Consider the following 21,679-nt stretch of genomic DNA (forward strand, 5'->3'; position numbering starts at 1 on the left):
TACTCCCCCAGGGGCCAGCATACACAGAATGGGTTAAATGACCAAATTCTATGTCATAAGTTCCAGGAGCAGAATTAGGCTATTCGGTCCATCAAGCTTACTCTGCCATTCAATCATGGCTGATCTATCTTTCCCTCTCAACCCCATTCTCCTGCCTTTTCCCCATAACCCCTGATACCCTTACTAATCAAAGCAATGTCAAACAAATTATTTGATTCTATGCTTCTGGGAAAAACAAAATTAACAATCCCTCATTCCATTTAGTTGGTTTAATTTGATAGGAGTATTGGACTGCGTTATTAGCAAGACTTTAATGTGGAATCAATCCAGAGAATAATCTATTGCATATAGAATTAGTGAAAGAAATGGGTGACCCAGTGTGGTGAAGCGCAAGAGGGAAGTGAAAGCAAAAATTCTGCTTGCTCATGTTCACAAGTAAGTTACAGACGTCATTGTAATATGCTGAACATGACTTCAAGAAACCAAATGTTCTTGTCATCCACAAAAGGGCACAAAGTGCTGGAGTAATTCATCAGGTCAGGCAGCATCTCTGTAGAACATGGGTAGCTGACGTTTCACAAAGTGCTGGAGTAACTCAGCAGGTCAGGCAGTATCTCTGTAGAACATGGGTAGCTGACGTTTCGTGTCGAGACCCTTCTAATCCTTGTCACCCATTTGTTCCAACCACTTCAAGTTGTTAGGTGATGGCATAAAATAAAGTGGCTTGCCTAGGGAAAGCAGGTGGTGTAAAGCTGCAGAGTCGTGACTGCTTTTGCTTGACGTTTGCATGCAGATGGATGCGTACCCAACATGGTTATTGAAGTTCAGAAGTGTCCATTGAAAATGGCAGTGTCACTCCCTTTGGACTCAAGTTGACCAGAAGGTTGACGAAAATCAGAGGGCAGTTCAAATGCAGAAAGGTGAATAGCTTCAGCACATTCATCAACTGCGTAACGTCTACATCTCAATTTTCTGTAACACAAAACCATATCATCTGCAGAAGAAAAATTGGGTGGAAGAAAAAACAAAATATATTTTTTAATTACATTTTATCTTGAAACTCTGTGAGAATTAATTTAATTTCATTTCTCAATTTTTTGGAGCGTAATTTGTGAATTCTAAATTGGCAGAATTTCCATTACCTAAATGGCTATAACCCATGATAGATGCAAAATGCAGGAGTAACTCAGTGAGTCAGGCAGCATCTCTGGAGAGAAGGAATGGGTGACGTTTTGGGTCGTGACTCTTCTTCAGAGCATGAGTCAATACTTTGTATAAATATCTTCTTCCTCTATCTTGACTTCAACTTGATAGTAGTGTCCATTATTTCACAAAAAGTTTAGAGTATGTCATTTAATGCAAGGTCACTGAGCCATTGCATAATATCACTTGTTCAATAAACTTTTATTTTCACTTAAAGGCAGTGAACTTATAACTGCATTAGTGTAGGAAAATAACTGCAGATGCTGGTACAAATCGAAGATATCACAAAATGCTGGAGTAACTCAGCAGGTCAGGCAGCATCTAGGAGAGAGGGAATGGGTGACGTTTCGGGTCTAGGAGAGAGGGAATGGGTGACATTTCGGGTCTAGGAGAGAGGGAATGGGTGACGTTTTGGGTCTAGGAGAGAGGGAAATGTCACCCATTCCCTCTCTCCTAGATGCTGCCTGACCTGCTGAATTACTCCAGCATTTTGTGATACCTTTTATCTACATTAGGTCTCCAAGATTTTGTATTTGAATAAAGTTATAGAGCAGAATGTTATAATATGACCTTCATTGAACTTGCAACGGTGTCAATGAAGAAAATAGTGAACTAATCCTTTGCCATGAAGATTCCAAGAAGTCATGTTTCAACACAACTTGGCTCCTTGTGTGTAAGAAGGAACTGCAGATGCTGGAAAAAACCAAAGATAGACACAAAAAGCTGGTGTCCTGCTGAGTTACTCCTGCTTTTTGTGTCTATCTTTGGCTCCTTATGTGTCCGATTAACCTTTTGGAGATGGTGAACCTTATTTTACCAGCTTTCAGATCCATCATTTGTCAGGTTTTCTACTATCTACTATCTACAGGTTTTCTACTATCGTTCAGTTTGATGTTGTGCTTATGTTCAGCGTAGTTTAAACCCTCACAATAACGGACCACGGGGAGGGGGAGGAGGATGGATGGTGAACCTTATTGCCGATTGTCCTCTATAACTGAGTGAGAGAGGTAAATTTTAACCCAAGGTCGAAGGGAAGAAACGTGGTGTTGGGGCAGCAATTAATCCAACGGGAATTCACAGGTCTGGGAGCGGCAGAAACTCGGGCCACAGTCACTGGGCACAAGGGACGGGCCGAGTCCTCACACCGCCTTCATGCTGCCCGCTCTCTCCACTCCCATGACTATAGACAATAGATAATAGACAATAGAGAATAGGTGCAGGAGTAGGTCATTCGGCCCTTCGAGCCAGCACCGCCATTCAATGTGATCATGGCTGATCATTCTCAATCAGTACCCCGTTCCTGCCTTCTCCCCATACCCCCTGACTCCGCTATCCTTAAGAGCTCTATCTAGCTCTCTCTTGAATGCATTCAGAGAATTGGCCTCCACTGCCTTCTGAGGCAGAGAATTCCACAGATTTACAACTCTCTGACTGAAAAAGTTTTTCCTCTTCTCCGTTCTAAATGGCCTACCCCTTATTCTTAAACTGTGGCCCCTGGTGCTGGACTCTCCCAACATTGGGAACATGTTTCCTGCCTCTAACGTGCCCAATCCCTTAATAATCTTATATGTTTCAATAAGATCCCCTCTCATCCTTCTAAATTCGAAATCGCCTATACTGAAGTGTAATACGCCATGGAGCATAACGTCCGCCATTTTGGTAGGCAAAACCCGCCGTTCGTTATCCCTCTCGCAGTGTAACCAGTGTTGTGGAGGAACAGTATGTGTGGTGATACCATTAAAATGCAGAATATATATCATCTATCAATTCACAGATTTGTGTTATTTTTCTTCGCTATCAAGAGCTCTATCTAGCTCTCTCTTGAATGCATGTACACCACGTGACGCCAACTCATTGAGTAACTGGCGGAAGTGGAGGGGTGGTGCAACAGGAGCCTCTTGGTACACCATAACCAAAATTCATAACATAGAGGTCCATTATACCGAGGGTTTACTGTACCATAGATAGACACGAGAGGCAGGACTAATTCAGCGGGTCAGGCAGCATCTCTAGAGAAAAGGAATAGGTGGCCTGTTCAGGTCGAGACCCTTCTTCAGTCAAAGAGTCAAGTCAAGTCAATTTTATTTGTAAAGCACATTTAAAAACAACCCACGTTGACCAAAGTGCTGCACATCTGATTAGGTTCCAATGGGAAAAAAAATGAAACATACAGTAGCACGCAAACAGTTCACAGCGCCTCCTCAATGAGCCTCAAACGCTAGGGAGTAGAAATAGGTTTTGAGCCTGGACTTAAAGGAGTCGATGGAGGGGGCAGTTCTGATGGGGAGAGGGATGCTGTTCCACAGTCTAGGAGCTGCAACCGCAAAAGCGCGGTCACCCCTGAGCTTAAGCCTAGACCACGGGATAGTGAGTAGCCCCAAGTCGGCCGACCTGAGGGACCTGGAGTTAGAGAGGGGGGTTAGAAGATTTTTGATGTAGGGGGGGGAGTGTCCATTTAGGGCTTTATACGTGAATAGGAGGAGCTTGAAGTTGATTCTGTACCGTACAGGGAGCCAGTGGAGAGAGGCCAGAATCGGGGTGATGTTGTCCCTTTTACGGGTACCCGTCAGGAGTCTCGCTGCGGCGTTTTGGACCAGTTGCAGGCGGGACAGGGAAGATTGGCTGATCCCAGTGTATAGGGAGTTGCAGTAGTCTAGGCGGGAGGAAATGAAAGCGTGAATGATTTTTTCTGTGTCGTCGAATTGGAGGAAAGGTTTGATTTTAGCTATGGTTCGAAGTTGGAAGAAGCTGGCTTTTACCACAGTGTTGACTTGCTTATCAAATTTTAATGCAGAGTCAAATATCATGCCGAGGTTTTTGACATGCGGTTTGACTAGGCAGGATAGACTTCCAAGACTGCCTGTTATCAATTTGATGGAGTCGGGGGGGGGCCGAATAGGATGACCTCAGACTTGCTCTCATTTAATTGGAGGAAGTTCTGTGCCATCCAACATTTTATGTCCTCAAGGCAGTGTAAGAGGCTGTTTAAATTTGACTGGTTGTTGGGTTTCAGGGGGAGGTAAAGCTGAGTGTCATCGGCATAGCAGTGGAAAGAAATGCCGTGCCTTTGAATGATTTGGCCAAGGGGGAGCATGTATAGAGAGAAGAGAATGGGGCCTAGGATGGAGCCTTGTGGAACTCCGCAGGAGAGGCTAGCTGGAGCAGAGGAATAACTGCCTATGTTGATGGCGAAACTCCTATCTTTGAGGTACGAAGTGAACCTATCTTTGAGGTACGAAGAGAGTCAGGGGAGAGGGAAACTAGAGGTGTGACCTCTATCTCCGCCCCTCGCCCACCCTCGTCTTCTTGCTAGTTTTACTATTCTTATCCTCTCATTATTGATTGGATTCCAATTCATATTCCATTGTGGGCTCCTTGGTCATCAGTGCCGGCTCTGATTTGTTCTGAACCTTTTCATACCTCTAGTTTCCCTCCCCACCGGACTCAGTCGGAAGAAGGGTCTCAATCCAAAAAGTCACCTATTCCTTTTCCCCAGAGATGCTGCCTGACCCGCTGAGTTACTCCAGCATTTTGTGCCTATCATCGGTATTACCGGCATCTGCAGTCCTTGCCTAAGCATTTTGTTTGGTGTACCTTGTTTATTCAAAGGACTATGAGATGACAACATTTCTATTCCCACCTGAGTAAGCCTGAATGTGGATGGGAGTTGCAAACATCTGCTTAAGAAATATTGAAGGTAAATTAGTGCATGTCCTTGGAGAACTGAAGTGGGCCCATTTCAACAGAGTCCCAACTTTGTTCTCTCACTGTTTCTTTATTTCCCTTTGCGGGTACACTCCTTGTATATATGCAACTCAATGTAGCATCTCAACTCTCCCTCCCTCCCCTCCCCCCATTTTCTCCACATCCTCTGCTTCCTAATGCCTCATTGATACTAATGATGTATTTAGTTTCCTTCCTCTTGACGGATGAAAGATTCAATCAGGCTGCTTTATTGTAAAAAAAAAAGGGGCACCACGTTAAAACAAAACAATAAAACAATCTTACCAATCGTTGCATTCAAGCCCCGTTTTCATTTGCTGAGTGCTTCATATTTTTGCCAATCACTCTTTATTCAAAACATTGGAAAAGTTAGTCCATGTTTGTTAGAAACGTAAGGGGACAAAGTCTTTGTCGCTGGAATGAGAACGTGATCTTTTATTCACAGAGCGGCGCGTGACACAGGCCTTCAGTTCTCAGAGCTCGGCTGCAAGGTCTTCCTGTGGGAACATTATCTTTCCTCTGGTGTTTCGCAGCCCGCAATGAGCTGCAGAGGAAATGGATTCTTCCTGTTCCACAGTGAAAGTGGCAGTAAGAAGGGGCGATGAACATGGCAATTTAGGACTCAGTGCACTCAGGGGAAAGTGGGAGCGGATGGCTACCATAGAGCTGGTATCCAAAGCAAAATCCCAATCATGGGAACTTTTGATTAGCATGTCTGATGATGGTTAGCCCGATAACAGCGAGTATCGATGCGGAAACAATGTCGCTCTGTAATCTCCACCTCTCTCCTTTTCTCTTCTTGTGTCACACATCAGTTTTCAATCAACGTAATGAATACATTATCAACACCTTTTTGATGTTCTGCTGTGATCCTACATTCTGCTACAATGATTAATTGGTTCATCTCCTCTCTCATTTAAAATTAAAATCTTCTTTGCCACCTGGTTTTTTTTCTTGCACGGTGGGAGACGGGTGACAGCAAAAAAGCCCTACCGCACAATGTGGGATAAAAAATTAGTGTGAACATGTGATTGATGGTCAGCATTGACTCGATGGGCCGAAGGGCCTATTTCCATTCTGTCTATGAACAAAATTAAAACTCCAAACTGATGGGATGCTAGATGTCAATACAGCTTCACCCCTATACTAAGGCTAGGAGTAATCTTGATTGTCCTTTACTGAGGTCCCTGGTAGAAGCACCATAACCAACACTTTAGCTTTACATCAGCCAAGGTTGACAGAACTGCTGCAAACCCAATCATTCCAGTGGCGTCACCAACCAAGTTTGGAAGAGGTGGGTGCTTTCTTTTCATTGAGATTAATATTGTTAATTGACTAATGTGGGATGAATGTGTTTTAAAAGTCTCATTTTGATTTCATTACTTTACAATCACAATCGATCACAATCGCAATAAAACTTTATTGGCCAAGTATGTTTTGCAACATACGAGGAACTTCATTTGCCACACAGTCATAATAATAAAAAGCAACAGGACACACAAAATACATTTTAACATGAACAGCCACAACAGTGACCCCTCCACATTCCTCACTGTGGTGGAAGGCGAAAAAAAGTTCAATCTCTCCCTTCTTTGTCCTCCAGCGGTCGGGGGCCTCTAACCATTTGTTGGCGGGACGATCTTGACTCCCATAGCCGGCGGTGGACCTTCTTCGTTGGGGCAATCCCGTGCCTGGGGTATGGGTGGGTGGGTGGATTTCAGCTCCCCCGTGCCGGGCGATCTACCCCGGGTCAGAACCAGTCGAACGTCGTTTGGAGCTCCCGACCGGTCTCAACCCAAGACTGTGAGCTCCGCAATGTTAAAGTCCGCACGCTCAGATGGTAAGTCCACCGCCCCGCGGGGGCTCAATGTCAGTCCCAGGCAAGTCAAGTCAATTTTATTTGTATAGCACATTTAACCACAACTCACGTTGACCAAAGTGCTGTACATCAGTGCAGGTACTAAAAAAGAAAAAAACAATAACACACAAACTTAACAACACAGACATAAACAGTTCACAGCGCCCCCTCAGAGGGCTTCAAACGCTAAGTAATAGAAGTAGGTTTTGAGCCTGTACTTAAAGGAGTCGATGGAGGGGGCAGTTCTGATGGAGAGTGGGATGCTGTTCCACAATCTAGGAGCTGCAACTAGGAGCTGCAAAAGTGTGGTCACCACTGTGGTAAGGCCTCCAGCTGCACGATGTTAGGCCGCAGAGCGACCGGAGATACGACCTGCAAAACAATCGCATCTCCGGCAAGGTAAGAGATTGAATAAAAGTACTTACATTTATTCCAACAGTTTTCAAATGTGTAGACATCTAAAAAGAGTCAACTTGGACTGGGGCAGTGAAAGCTATCGAGAAACCTTCAGGTGGCCCAGGGTGAGGTCTGAGGTTTACATTCCTGATACCCAGTTGCTACTCCCAGACTGTTTTACTTTGTTTAATGTGACAATTGCAGTGAGACACAAATTCAACTAAATCCAAGTGACAAATTATACATATGATCATTTGGTTACAATTTTTTTTGTAGTTTTGATAAACATTTTTACTTTTTTTAAACTTTTAAAATTTTTGATTTTTTTCGTATGGTAAAACAATGTAAAAAGATAATATGCCTTAGGGAACAGTGCAAGTAAGGGATGGTTCAAACAGGAACTCATGCGGGGTCAAGCACCATCTGGTCAATTGGAGATAAAGTGGCAGAATGACCATGAGGAAACAGGCCCTTCGACCCAACTTACCCACATCGACCACCTTGCCCCATCTGCACTAGCCTCACCTGCCTGCGTTTGGCCCATATCCATCTAAACCTATCCTATCCATGTACCTGTCCAAATGCAGGCAGGTGGGACTAGTGTAGATGTGGTATGTTGGTCAGTATGGGCAAGTGCTTAAAGAGGTTGGTCATAATGCACATTAACTCCAGCCTTCCAGACACCTTTGATCCACTGCAAATGCCAAATGCTGCAAGAGGTTTATTCATTCCTGGAACATCTAGACAAGTAAATGGAGAGGGATAGGTTGTAGTGAGTCCAAAACTAGCGTTATTGTTCAAAGGTCTTTATTCGTAGGTAACCGTAACAAACTGCAACTGCTTACTTTGGACACACACTACTTAACTAGCCAATACAATCTAATCTCATCTCTCCAGCTGGTCGCCAGACACAACTATACCTCGCGCTCCCGCATCTCGTGACTCGTTAGCCCAACCGAGGGTTCGAGACCCCCCCGCTAATCCGTATGTCCCTACAAGGTTTAGAGGGATATGGGCCAACTTGCCCCATCTCTACTAGTCCCACCTGCCTGCGTTTGGCCCATATCCCTCTAAATCTGTCCTATCCATGCACCTGTCCAAATGCAGGCAGGTGGGACTAGTGTAGATTCACATGTTGGTCGGTGTGGGCAAGTTAGGCTGCAGGGCCTGTTTCCACACTGTATGACTCTACGACTATAACTCTGACTTCTGAACAACATGTTTAACACAAACAATTTGAAAGCCATTCAATGTAATGTTCTTCTGGAAAATGAATAAATGTTAATGTCAGGTGCAGAATAGATCCAACTCAACTATGATATTCCACAGAGAAAATAAGTCTGAAGGTGTTAATATCCTTGTTGAAATCCTAAGGCGAATACTACTTGCATTAATGCTACTATAGAATGAATCACTTCTCCAAATCTCATTCCTTTCCACTACATCGTTCCTTTAGGAATGAAGAACTGCTAAATTTGCTCAACATTAGTTCCGGGAACCTATCACATGGTTTTTAATTCCTGCACTGCTGAAGCCAGCAGGTCGAATGAACATTACCATCCTTTCATCTTTAATTCAAGATTCAACAGAACCTGTCGAAACAAAAAACTGCAGATGCTATTTATGCCAAAGATAGACACAATGTGCTGGAGTAACTCAGCAGTTCAGGCAGCATCTCTGGCGAAAAAGGATGTGTGAAGTTCCGGGTCGAGACTCCTTCAGACTGGGGTCATTAAAATGTGTAATGTCAGGAACTTATCACAAAATGCTGGAGTAACTCAGCAGGTCAGACAGCATCTCTGGAGGGAAAGAATGGGTGACGTTTCGGGTCGAGACCCTTCTTCAGACTGAGTGTAAGCTCAGCAGCCCTGCGGTATGAACATTGACTCTCCAACTTTAGATAGTTCCTCTGTCCCTCTCTTCCCCTCCCCCTTCCCAGTTCTCCCTCTATCTTCCTGTCTCCACCTATATCCTTCCTTTGTCACGCCCCCCTGACATCAGTCTGAAGAAGGGAGCAATTCTCTGTTGTGTCGTGGTGCCACCCCACAGTATCTTTAAACTAAAATCTTGTCTTGTTACAAGGCTGATGGTGATGTTACAGAGATAAACTCATGCGTCAGACTAATTAATTAAACTCAAATTGGATTAACAACATGGCATTATTTCAGCTACAAAGACACTTGGCGTGCTGTGAAGCTGATAGTTAAGGCAATGGGTCACTTTGGTGTGTGTTGATTACAATCAATAATCAGTACCTACAACAGATGCCCAGAGTGGCCAAATCATTTATGGCTGGTTAATTATTTTAACTTTAGTTAAACTGGATTCAGTTTAAATGTGGATTCCAAATGAATAATTTAATCGATGCTTTATTGTAGACTACAATTTGTTTTCTTCTTTTCCTTGAATGTCTATATCGTGAATGAATCAACACCAGGAAAGCAGAATATTAGCAGCACCAAAACTTACAACATTCCAGAGGCTAGTTTAGTTTATTATTGTCAATTGTACCAAGGTACGGGGAAAAGCTGTGTGGGCAGGACCTGCACATGTTGGTTTACACCGACGATTGGCACAAAATGCTGGAGTAACTCAGCGAGTCAGGCAGCATCTCTGGAGAAAAGGAGTAGGTGACATTTCGGGTTGAGACGCTAATTCAAATTAAGATTCAGGGGACGTATGAAAATGTACAGTTGACTCGGTGCTGCCTCTGATTTGATCTGTACCTTTTCATTCCTCTAGTTTCCCCTCTTCCCTGACTTTCAGTCTGAAGAATTGTCTCAGCAGTGAAAAGCTTTTGTCCCCCAGCTATCTCGTCAAAGAAAAGACTATACATGATTACAATCAAGTCGTCCACTGTGCACAGATTAAGGATAAGGGTACATCATTTAGTGCGAGATAAAGTCAGATAAAGTCCGATTAAAGATAGTTCAAAGGTGGGAGATTAAGGAAGGCATTTGCCATGTAAGGATATCAAAGGCTGGTGAGACGAGGTTCAACTGGCAGAGCAGCAGATGTGAATGGGTTAATTTTTCAGACAAAGAGGTGGATACAGAGATTCCCTTTGAAACTGGGCTATTTTTGAGGTGGGATAAAGATGTGTTGAGCTTATCTGCAGGAAGGGACAGCCACTTCATCCGACTCAGAGGTCTCCCACTTAAACAGTGAGGAATAGGAGGACAATTCCGGCACTTTTCCCAAAGGCAGATGGTTGCAGCGGAAGCTTCCTGGAGCACCAGCCCAGATTGTGAACAATGGACACTTATGAACATTGCTTCTCCCTCCCATCTGTCATTCACCGGCCTGGCAATTTTTTTGTAGAACAAAAGAAAATGGTACACAAGATTTGTAAGATAAAAGACAGAGCAAGCGGCAGAGGTTATTAAGTCCTGACATTTCTCGTTCCTGTGTGGAAAGTTTAGTTGTGGGTCTTGGTTCATTTCTGTTGGCTGTCAGATAGTGGGAAGTACAAATCATCAGTAAAGATCCAAACTATTCACATTGCCGGTCTATCTGCTCGGTCCACCTTTCCCTGACCCACTGCTAACTGCAAGTGTTAATGCAGCAACCTTTGGCACCTTGTGAAAACAGCCTTTGTGTAACAAGCCGAAGGGAATTGAGATCATCCACTGGCCTTTAGATGCATCTCCGGGAGTTGGTACGTCCATGTTTTCATGTGAAGTGAAACCAAAGTAGGTATTCTGAGACGTGGTAAACTTAAATTTAAAACTGCATATACTGGAAACCTAAAATAAAAGCTTAGCAGTGGGGAGAAAAACAAAGTTAACATTTCAGGTCAATACAATACAATACAATTCAATACAATATATCTTTATTGTCATTGCACAGGGGTACAACGAGATTAGGAATGCGACTTCCATTCGATGCAATAAATTAATTAGCTAATCAACAGAAATTTAGACAACCAAGAGAAACAAAATTAGAAACAGTTAAAACAGTATAAGGTGCAAATAGGTCTGTGCCAGATCGATGTGTGACATGACCATCTGAAGGAGACAGTTCATGGGGGGGGGCACTCAGCAGGACCGGTTCATAGCAGCTATAGCTCTGGGGATGAAGCTGTTCCTAAGTCTGGAGGTGCGGGCATAGAAGGCCTTGTAATGTCTGCCGGATGGTAGAAGTTCGAACAGACTATTGCAGGGGTGTGAGGAGCCTTTATGAATGCTGGTGGCTTTCCTGAGGCATCATGTATTGTAGATGCCCTCCAAGGCTGGTAGCTGTGTCCTGACAATCTTCTGAGCTCTGTAGACTACCCGCTGAAGATCTCTCCTCTCCGCCTCCGTGCCATACGTTAGGATGCTCTCTGTGGTGCAGCGGTAGAAGGTCGTCAGCAGCTGTTGGGGCAGACCTTCATCAGAACTTGTAAGGAGAGAAATGATTAGTGATATGCTGGCCCACATCCAAATTACATAAGAGTTTTATCTGGAATTTTATACATAAAATTTGGAGTTTTATATTAAGTTTTGGTCACCTAGCTAGAAGAAAGATGCCATTAAACTGGAAAGAGTGCAGTGAAGATTTAAGAGGATGTTGCCAGGACTGAAGTGGCTGAGCTATAAGGAGAGGTTGGCCAGGCTAGGACTTTATTCCTTGGAGTGCAGGAAGCTGAGGGGTAATCTTAAATTCATGAGGGCAATAAATCGGGTGAATGCACCAAGTCTTTTACCCCGAGAAAGGGAATCAAGAACCAGAGGACATAGATTTAAAATTAGAGGAAAAGACTTAATAGGAACCTGAGGGGCAGGTTTTACACTCAGAGGATGGTGGGTGTATGGAATGAGCTGCCAGAAGAGATTGTTGAGGCAGGTACTATAATATCATTTAAAAGACACAGACAGATACATGGATAGGAAAAATTAGAGGCTTATGGGCCAAACACAGACTAGTGGGCCTACTGTAGCTTCGATGGGACATTATGGTCGGCATAGTCGAGTTGGGCTGAAGGGCCTGCCTCTGGGCAGTGTGGCACTATGTGCATTAAAGGCGTGATGCAACCAGTCAGGACGTTTTCTACAATACACATGCAGAATTTTGTTAAGAGTATTTGGTGACATCTCGAATCTCTTAAAACTAGTTAACTAGATGGTAATAGTGCAAGTCGAAGTAGGTGGTGCAACCTTACACAAAGTCCAATAAATGTTCAGTGTGGAGGTAGGGTCGTGGTTAGGGTTGCACAGGGTGTTTCAAGAGCTTGATGGTTGTTCAGAGGAAGCTGTTAGACTTTTAGACTTTAGAGATACAGTGCGGAAATAGGCCCTGTGGCCAATCGAGTCCGCACCGACCAGTGATAACTCCCGACACCATACACGAGCACTATCCTACACACCATGGCCAATTTGACAATTTACAGAAGCCAATTAACCTGCAAACCTGTAAGTCTTTGGAATGTGGGAGGAAACTGGATTACCCAGAGCAAACTCATGCGGTCACAGGGAGAACGTACAAACTCCGTACAAACCGCACCAGTGGTCAGGAACGAACTCGGGTCTCTGGCGCTGTAAGGCAGCAATTCTACCACTGCCCCACTGTGCCGCCCCTGTTCTTGAACCTGGTGATAAAGATTCTCTGCCTCAATGGTAGCAACCAATAGTAGCAATGGTAGACCCATTCAAATTGGATTTGGAATTCTGAACGGATGAAACTACTGTTTGCAGCCCTTCGAACAGGCTACAAAGGGCATGTTCCTGTACAGCAGTGGAACAGCCCATTTAGCCCACAATGTCTGAGCTGAGCATGATATCAAGATAAACTAATCTTATCAACCTGCACATGATCCATATCCCCCTATTCCCTGCATATTCCTTTGCCCACCTAAAGGCTTCTTAAACATCACTATTATTTATTCCTCCAACATCAGCCCTGGCAATAAATTCAAAGCACCTGCCACTCTCAATGTAAAAACCTTGCCCCACACATCTCATTTAAAATGGACTCTAACCTTAAAGCTACAGTATCCACCGATCAGCCAAAACATTATGACCACCGACAGGCGAAGTGAATAACATTGATTATCTTGTTAGAATGGCACCTGTCAAGGGGTGGGATATATTAGGCAGCAAGTGAACAGTCAGTTCTTGATGTTGATGTGTTGGATGCAGGAGAAATGGGCAGGAGAAAAGACCTGAGCGACTTTGACGAGGGCCAAATTGTTATGGCCTGACGACTGGGTCAGAGCATCTCTGAAATGGCAAGGCTTGTGGTGTGCTCCCGGTCAGCAGTGAGTACCTACCGACAGTGGTCCGCGGAGGGACAAACCACAAACCAGCGATAGGGTGTTGGGCGCCCAAGGCTCATCGATGCATGAGAACAATGAAAGCTATCCCTTCTGGTCCGAAGCGACAGAAGGTCGACTGTGGCACAAGTCACAGAAAATTTTAATGGTGGTCACGGGAGGAATGTGTCACAATACACAGAGCATTGCACCCTGCTGCGTGATGGGGCTGCACACGGAGGACCAACAGCATATTAGGCAGGTGGTCATAATGTTTTGGTTCATCAGGTCATAATGTTTTGGCTGATCAGTGTATGTCCTCTAGTCTTTGACATTTCCTCCTCCAAGTTCATTACTGAATTACTTTTTTTTCATGTACATGTAATTATGAGAGACAAATCAATAGACATTCAGAGCCTTATCCCTGGGATAAAGGTTCTGAATGTCTACCCGATCTAGGCCTCTCATAGTTTTAAAAAAGTAGTTCAGTAATGAAACTGTAGGAAGAAATCGTTCACTTCATTTATCTGACCTATATGTGACCCCTGTCCCACCAAAGTGGTTGACTACAAATTGACTGAGCAGATTCTTCGGCTTAAGGGGCAATTATAGATGGCAGAAGATGATGGACTCAGGAATGATATCCAGAACCAATTAATGAATAAATAAATAAAGATGACAATAACTCTCAGCAGTATAAGAAAATAACTGCAGATGCTGGTACAAATCGATGTATTCACAAAATGCTGGAGTAACTCAGCAGGTCAGGTAGCATCTCGGGAGAGAAGGAATGGGTGACGTTTCGGGTCGAGACCCTTCTTCAGACTGAAGAAGGGTCTCGACCCGAAACGTCACCCATTCCTTCTCTCCCGAGATGCTGCCTGACCTGCTGAGTTACTCCAGCATTTTGTGAATAACTCTCAGCAATCAGATCTCTCGATTCTGAGCATTTGCACTTTATACAGTGAACTAAAATTGTGTCACATTTCAGTCTTGGGGCTCAGGCTGAAGTGAGTGATATTGGATCCAGGGACTTGCACGCCTTTGACACAGATTATTTGATTCACTACAATAATGCTAAATTGTCGGAGTCATTTCAATACTATGAAGTGAGGAAGACTGCAATGAAACTAGAATTTATAACATGCCCTAATATTATATGCGATCAAAATCATACTCATTTCATAGGCTGTAACTGAAATCGCAATAAATTTCTAATACAATGCCTTGCACAACGTATATATTTGTTTTATTAAACATTGTGGTTAAATAGCAAATTGTCCGGGAAATAATTTATATTCACAATTTCATCCTCAGAAGGTATTTCAATTCGACCAAGCAATTTGAATCATGCACAAGCAATGGAATTCATTGCCACAGATGGCTGTGGAGACCAAGTCAATGGATATTTCCAAGGCAGAGATTGATAGATTCTTGATTAGTAAGTGTGTCAGGGATTATGGAGAGAAGGCAGGAGAATGGAGAGGGAAAGGTGGATCAGTCACGATTGAATAGCAGAGTAGACGATGGGCCGAATGGCCTATTTCTGCTCGTATCACTTATCAACTTATGAAAATACAATACTGCGCTCAGCATGCAAAAGGTTAAATCCACCCACAGTTATACACCAAGCTCAAAATATGTCAATAAGGGTAACTGGACACTTTTGACAGTCAGAAGCATTTACAGCCGGCAGCTGAAAGTAGGATATAGAAAATGGCATGTGGATTACTGAGATATTTCATTGCAGTGCAAAAGTTACAGAGCGGGGAAATGAAATCAGTACACAAAGGCAGTGCAGTACACAGATCGTTTAACATGGCCCTTTTGACATGTCATATTAAGCACTTCATGTCAGAAATGGAACACTTCCCAGTACTGACAAAAGTAAACTGGAAACCATTTCTGTACTGACACAGGAAGCACCATTATTCTGAAATGTTTTTATTGATTGGTCTGCCCTGGGCCTCTTCCTCAATCTTACTTGTTTTCTGTCACTCATGATCCATTTTCTCTCTCAGCTCCCCTTTGCTTACAATTTAATATTCAAGCTTTGTTTATGCCACATATTCTCCCGTCCCACCCACTTTTACATTTGCCGTTACGCCCTGCGTCCTTCCTTTGCAATACGTTTCAGAGTAGGTTCCTTTCTGCTCCTTTAATCATGGGTTGACATTTATCACCAATATTCTCCATCAATGGACGTTTCAAGAGTCAAGAGTCAAGGTTGTTTTATTGTCATATGTCCCGAAACGGAACAATGAAACTCTTACTTACAGCAGCAGAACAGATATGTATACATAGTACACAGTGGGCACTGTGATAACCAACAAATGTAGTTCACTATGTAAAAAACCATCAAACCATATAGTGTAAAGACAAAAACAATGCCCCCCTAGTCCCTAGTGCAAACAAGGCAGTACAGTTGGAATTCGTAGTGTTCAATGGACTAATGGTTGTTGGGAAGAAGCTGTTCCTGAACCTAGACATTACAGTTTACAGACTTCTTCCCAATTTTTTTATTTTTTAAAATTTAAATCAAAAATATTTATTCAAATATTAAAATAATATATACAATACAATAAAACCAAAACAGAATCCACCACCAGAATACTATACAAACAAATATACCAATTGAAACTATTATACAATTATATTACAATCCCCATCCAGGATACATCCAATCCCCCGCGGTGCCCAGCGGTCCCGGAAATCCTCCAGGGTGCCCGTGGACAGCGCGCGGTCCCTCTCCAACACCACCCGGGCGCGGATGTAACCCCGGAAAAGGGGCAGGCAGCTGGCTCGGGCAGAGCCCTCTTCCGCCTGGCGCCGTGAGTCGCGGATGGCCAGTTTGGCCAGGCCCAGGAGCAACCCAACAAGGACATATTCAGCCCTACCCTCTCCCCTACGCACAGGGTGTCCAAAGATGAGGATGGTGGGTGAAAAGTGCAGCCAAAAAGCAAGGAGCAGCCCCTTTAGATATTGAAACAGGGGCTGCAACCTCACACACTCCATGTACATGTGGTACACAGACTCTTCCAACCCGCAAAAGTGGCATTCCTTCTTCCCAATAGCAGGGGTGAAATGTTTCCAGGTTAGTGTGGATCCCTGATGATGCTGTCTGCCTTTTTGAGGCAGCGCCTTCTATACATCCCTTCGATGGTGGGGAGGTCAGTACCCATGATGGACCGGGCAGTGTTCACCACTTTTTGCAATCTTCTTCATTCCTGGGCATTCGAATTGCAAACCAGGCCATGAGGCATCCGGTCAATATGCTCTCTACCGTATACCTGTAGAAGTCCAAGAGAGTATTCGGCGACATACCGAATCTCCTCAATCTTCTAAGGAAGTAGATTTTTTCAGTTAGGGAGATTGGCACATGATGGTTTAATCGTTTCCAATCGAACCTCATTATGAAGGACCAAACTCTAACTGTGAAAACTGGTGGAATTTGACATATCGTGCATACATCTTGTGTCAGCAACTGCAACAAATTTGTTCTCCCAATACTGTGACAGTAAGGTGGTATCCTTATTGTCACTCAGGCAACGATCAAGTAAATCAACATGGACAATGGGTAGAGCCCAATCCTTTTCTGTTTGTTTTAGGAACTTACCAACCTAATTATGAATTGTCAACTGAGCTTCCAGGGTCAGGTAGAAACAAGGAACCTGCAGATGCTGGTTTACCAAGGAAAGACACAAAATGCTGGAGTCACTCAGCAGGTCAGGCAGCATCCCTGGAGAAGATGGATAGATTATGTTTTGGGTTGGGACCCTTCCTCAGACTGATAAAAGGGTCCCGACCCAAGACGTCATCCATCCATGTTCTGCAGGGACACTGCCTGACCTGCTGAGCTACTCCAATATTATTGTGTCTTTACTTGGAGATAACAAAGTGCAATAGAACAAAAAATGGTGCACAATGTGTCATGAACCAGTCAGGGGTCAACAAAAATAACCGCTAGAATGAAACAAAGTACATTTTAAAAGAATTGCTATTAACAAGGTGGTAGCAAACTAGTATAATTTTGTATGTGAAGAAAGTGGAATGAATGGTGATCAGAGATGATAACTAATTTGCAACATGATGGATTTGATGGGATCCTGCTAAATGTGTTGCTTCTGCGTATATTAGTACCAAGTTTTGATGGGCTGAACAGTTACTTTCTATAGCGTATTATTCTACATTTCATATCATATCATATCATATATATACAGCCGGAAACAGGCCTTTTCGGCCCTCCAAGTCCGTGCCGCCCAGTGATCCCCGCACATTAACACTATCCTACACCCACTAGGGACAATTTTTTTTTACATTTACCCAGCCAATTAACCTACATACCTGTACGTCTTTGGAGTGTGGGAGGAAACATCTCTGGTTTTTTTGCTGTTAACCACCAGGATCTCCTGCAATGAGAAGAAAACACTATGGGGAGCAAATGAAAGTGGGGTGGAATATATTCTCAGTTGCTTAAAATAAAAATGCAATGTGGTAATGACTGCAGATTGTACTCTGCTTCTGCAAGTCAATGCTGTTTGAAGTCAATGTGGCAACATTTCTGGAATGGAGTATTATACATTTTGGTCGGAATCTTGCATCAAAACTGCAAGGTTTGCTTCCCCATGGTGTATGTATACATCAAAGGACTCAATATTCTATTACCTGCAGTTTAAATCAAATATCTTCAGGAAATAGGGCACAACTTAAATCCGACCAAATTTGGCTTGTATTGCATGCTATCAAGGCAAAGTGCACCGTAGATAGACACAGAGTGCTGGAGTAACTCATCGGGTCAGGCAGTATCTCTGGAGAAAAGGAATAAGTGATGTTTTGGGTTGGAGCCCATCTTCAAACCCTTCTCCTATTCTCCAGGGATGCCACCTGACCTATTGAGTTACTCCAGCACTTTGTGCCTATCTTCGGTTATAAAACAGCGTCTGCAGTTCTTTCCTACCCAAAGCATACCAGACACGAGTGCAACCATACCACACACGAGTGCAACCTTACCACACAAGAGTGCAACAGGTAGAGCAAATGAGAAAATACAGTCCAGAATATGGTGTCACCTCCTTGAGGAAGGATATTCTTGCTATTGAGGACGTGCAGCATAGGTTTATTAGGTTAATTCCCGGAATGACGGGACTGTCGTATGTTGAAAGATTGGAGCGACTAGGCTTGTATACACTGGAATTTAGAAGGATGAGAGGGGATCTTATCGAAACATATAAGATTATTAAGGGGTTGGACACCTTAGAGGCAGGAAACATGTTTCCAATGTTGGGGGAGTCCAGAACAAGGGGCCACAGTTTAAGAATAAGGGGTAGGCCATTTAGAAAGAAGATGAGGAAAAACTTTTTCAGTCCGAGAGTTGTGAATCTGTGGAATTCTCTGCCTCAGAAGGCAGCGGAGGCCAATTCTCTGAATGCATTCAAGAGAGAGCTAGATAGAGCTCTTAAGTATAGCGGAGTCAGGGGGTATGGGGAGAAGGCAGGAACGGGGTACTGATTGAGAATGATCAACCATGATCACATTGAATGGCGGTGCTGGCTCGAAGGGCTGAATAGAATACTCCTGCACCTATTGTCTATTGTCACATCTACAGAGAAAGTATAGATAAAGAAAATTGCAAGGGCCGTCAAGAGATAGAAAGGAAGATTGGGATTACACCCATGGCATGCGAGAGGTCCGTTCAAGAGAGTCTGAACACAGCAGGGAAGAAGCTGTTCTTAAATCTAGTGGTACATGTTCTTCTGCCCGATGGGAGAAGGGAGAGGAGAAAATGAGCAGGGTGTAAATGGTCTTAGATTATGTTGGCTGCTTACCTGAGGCGGCATGATGTATAGTTGGAGTTGATGGGGAAGGCTGTTTTTGCAAAACTTTGCAATTTCTTGCAGTCTTGGACAGAACAGTGGCCTTACCTAGCTGTGGTGCAATCCAACAGCATGTTTTTTATGGTGCAACTGTAGCAGTTGGTAAGAGTTATTGGAGAAAGACTGGATTTCCTTAGTCTTCTGAGGCAGTAGAGAATTTCTTCGTCATATCGTCGCTGTGGTTGGGCCATGCCAAATTGTTTGTGTTATTTAGAGTTAGAAACTTGAAGCTCCACTTGAGCAGCATTGATGCATGCTGGGGTATGTGTGTCCACCCGCTTCCTGGTTGATGACCAGTTCCTTTGCTTTGCTCACAATGAAGAAGGGGATGTTGTCTTGACACCATGTTACGGAGCTCTCTATCTCCTTTCTTAACTCTGTCTCATCATTGCTTGAGATAAGACCCCACTAATGCGGGGTCATCTGCAAATTTATAAACAGTGTTGAAGCGAATTTGGCCAGAGAGTCATGAGTGTAGAGGAAGTAATAGTATGGGGTTGCGAGCACAACTTTGCAGGGCTCCTGTTGAGAATTATCGTGGAGGACGTCTTATCATCAATCCTTATTGATTTTGGTCAACGGGTCAGGAAGTCAAGAGGGGCTGCTGAGGTCTAGGTCCAGAAATTTGGAGATACGTTTGGTTGGAATTATGGTTTTGAAGACAGAAGTAGCGTCAATAACTAGGAATCTGTCATAGATATTCTTGTTTTCCAGACGTTCCAGGAATTAGTTTAGCTTAGTTTAGAGATACAGGGCGGAAAGAGGCCCTTCGGCCCATCGAGTCCGAACCGACCAGCGATCCGCGTACACTCAGGGAACAACTTACAATCTTTAACAAAGCCTAATTTGCCGACAAACCTGTGCGGCTTTGGAATGTGGGAGGAAACCGGAGCATCTCGGGAAAACCTACGCGGGCACGGGGAGAATGTACAAACTCGGAGTCAGGATCAAACCTGGGTGTCTGACACTGTAAGGCAGCAACTCTACCGCTGCACCACTGTGTCGCCCTAATGATTGGACCTGTTGCAGCACTTGGCGAATTGCAGAGGGTCAAGGGTATCTGGAGGGCTGGAGTTAATGTGCGTTATGACCAACCTCTAAGCACTTTATGATGGTATGTCACTGGACAGCAGACATTAAGGCCTGTTACCTTGATTTTCTTTGCCATCAGGTGAGAGAGGTCTTATTATTGAAGTACATTTAAAACTAGTAAGCCACAATAAGAAGGCCACTCATGAATCGTGACTCATTTAAAACTAATTCCTTGCAGTAACAAAAAAAAGACACAAAGTACTGGAGTAACTCAGCGGGTCAGGAAACATCTCTGGACAACATGGATAGATGACATTTCGGGTCGGGACCCTTCAACGGGCCAGACAGCATCTCTGGAGAACATGGATAGGTGACGTTTCGGGTCGGGACCTTTCTTCAGACTGAAGATGGGTCCTGACTCGAACCACTTATCCATGTTCTCCAGAGATGCTGCCTGTCCCACTGAGTTACTCCAGCACTTTGTGCCTTTTTTTGTAAACCAGCGTCTGCAGTTCCTTGTATCCTTGAGAGTAATGTTTATTGTAAGACTGGCGTTTTAGTGAAGCTGCTCACTCAAACATGCTTCAAGGTATTTAGCAGCACGTCATTTTTACCCTGTTAAAGACGTGTTGCTGAAGTAATTTGTACACTAGGCATGTTTCCCTTTGATGCGGCTTTAATGGAAGGTACCTCTTCTTTTCAGTGTCTGCTCTTTAGCAGAAATCTTGGATGACAGTATTTCTGTCATATTCCCTAACTTGTACAAGTTGTGCTTCAGTCATCCATATCATTGAGGAAATAATGAACAGGACAACTGGCAGTCCCCAGCCAGTTCTGCTTGCTGGAAGATTCCCTTCTACAAGATTAAATTGAGCATAAAAACTGTTCCTTCAGGACTGCAGCCACTGAACATACTCTTGCAATTTGTCATTTTCTGAAGAGCAGTCATCCTCAAGAGATCAACTAAGTCATTAAATATATATTTGTAGAGTGCTAGTTGGATATGGAACTTTGCTAACTGGTTGGCTGCATAGTAAGCTAGTGCATTTGGCTATGACTCCTGTTGCAATGTCTAGCATCTAACTTTGGTCCCCAGCTAATAACCAGTAGTGGTTTGAAGCTGCCAATTTGGCATCTCGCTGTTATTCATACCTGGCAGCCTGACATCCAAACACAGTCCCTTGTTGTCAGTGGTGTAATTAGCACTGGTCCCAGACTGCAGGCTGAAATCTAACTATAGACTCGGCAGGAAGATCTGGCGGGGAACAGTTGTCTTGTCGCGAGATGGCAGACTGCAGGAAGGCATCCAAGTTGTAATCCAGAGTTACCTTTGACCATTGTCTGGCAACAACTGGCTGGTAA

This window comes from Rhinoraja longicauda, chromosome 22, assembly GCF_053455715.1.
Source record: "Rhinoraja longicauda isolate Sanriku21f chromosome 22, sRhiLon1.1, whole genome shotgun sequence".
Taxonomy (NCBI): Eukaryota; Metazoa; Chordata; class Chondrichthyes; order Rajiformes; family Arhynchobatidae; genus Rhinoraja; species Rhinoraja longicauda.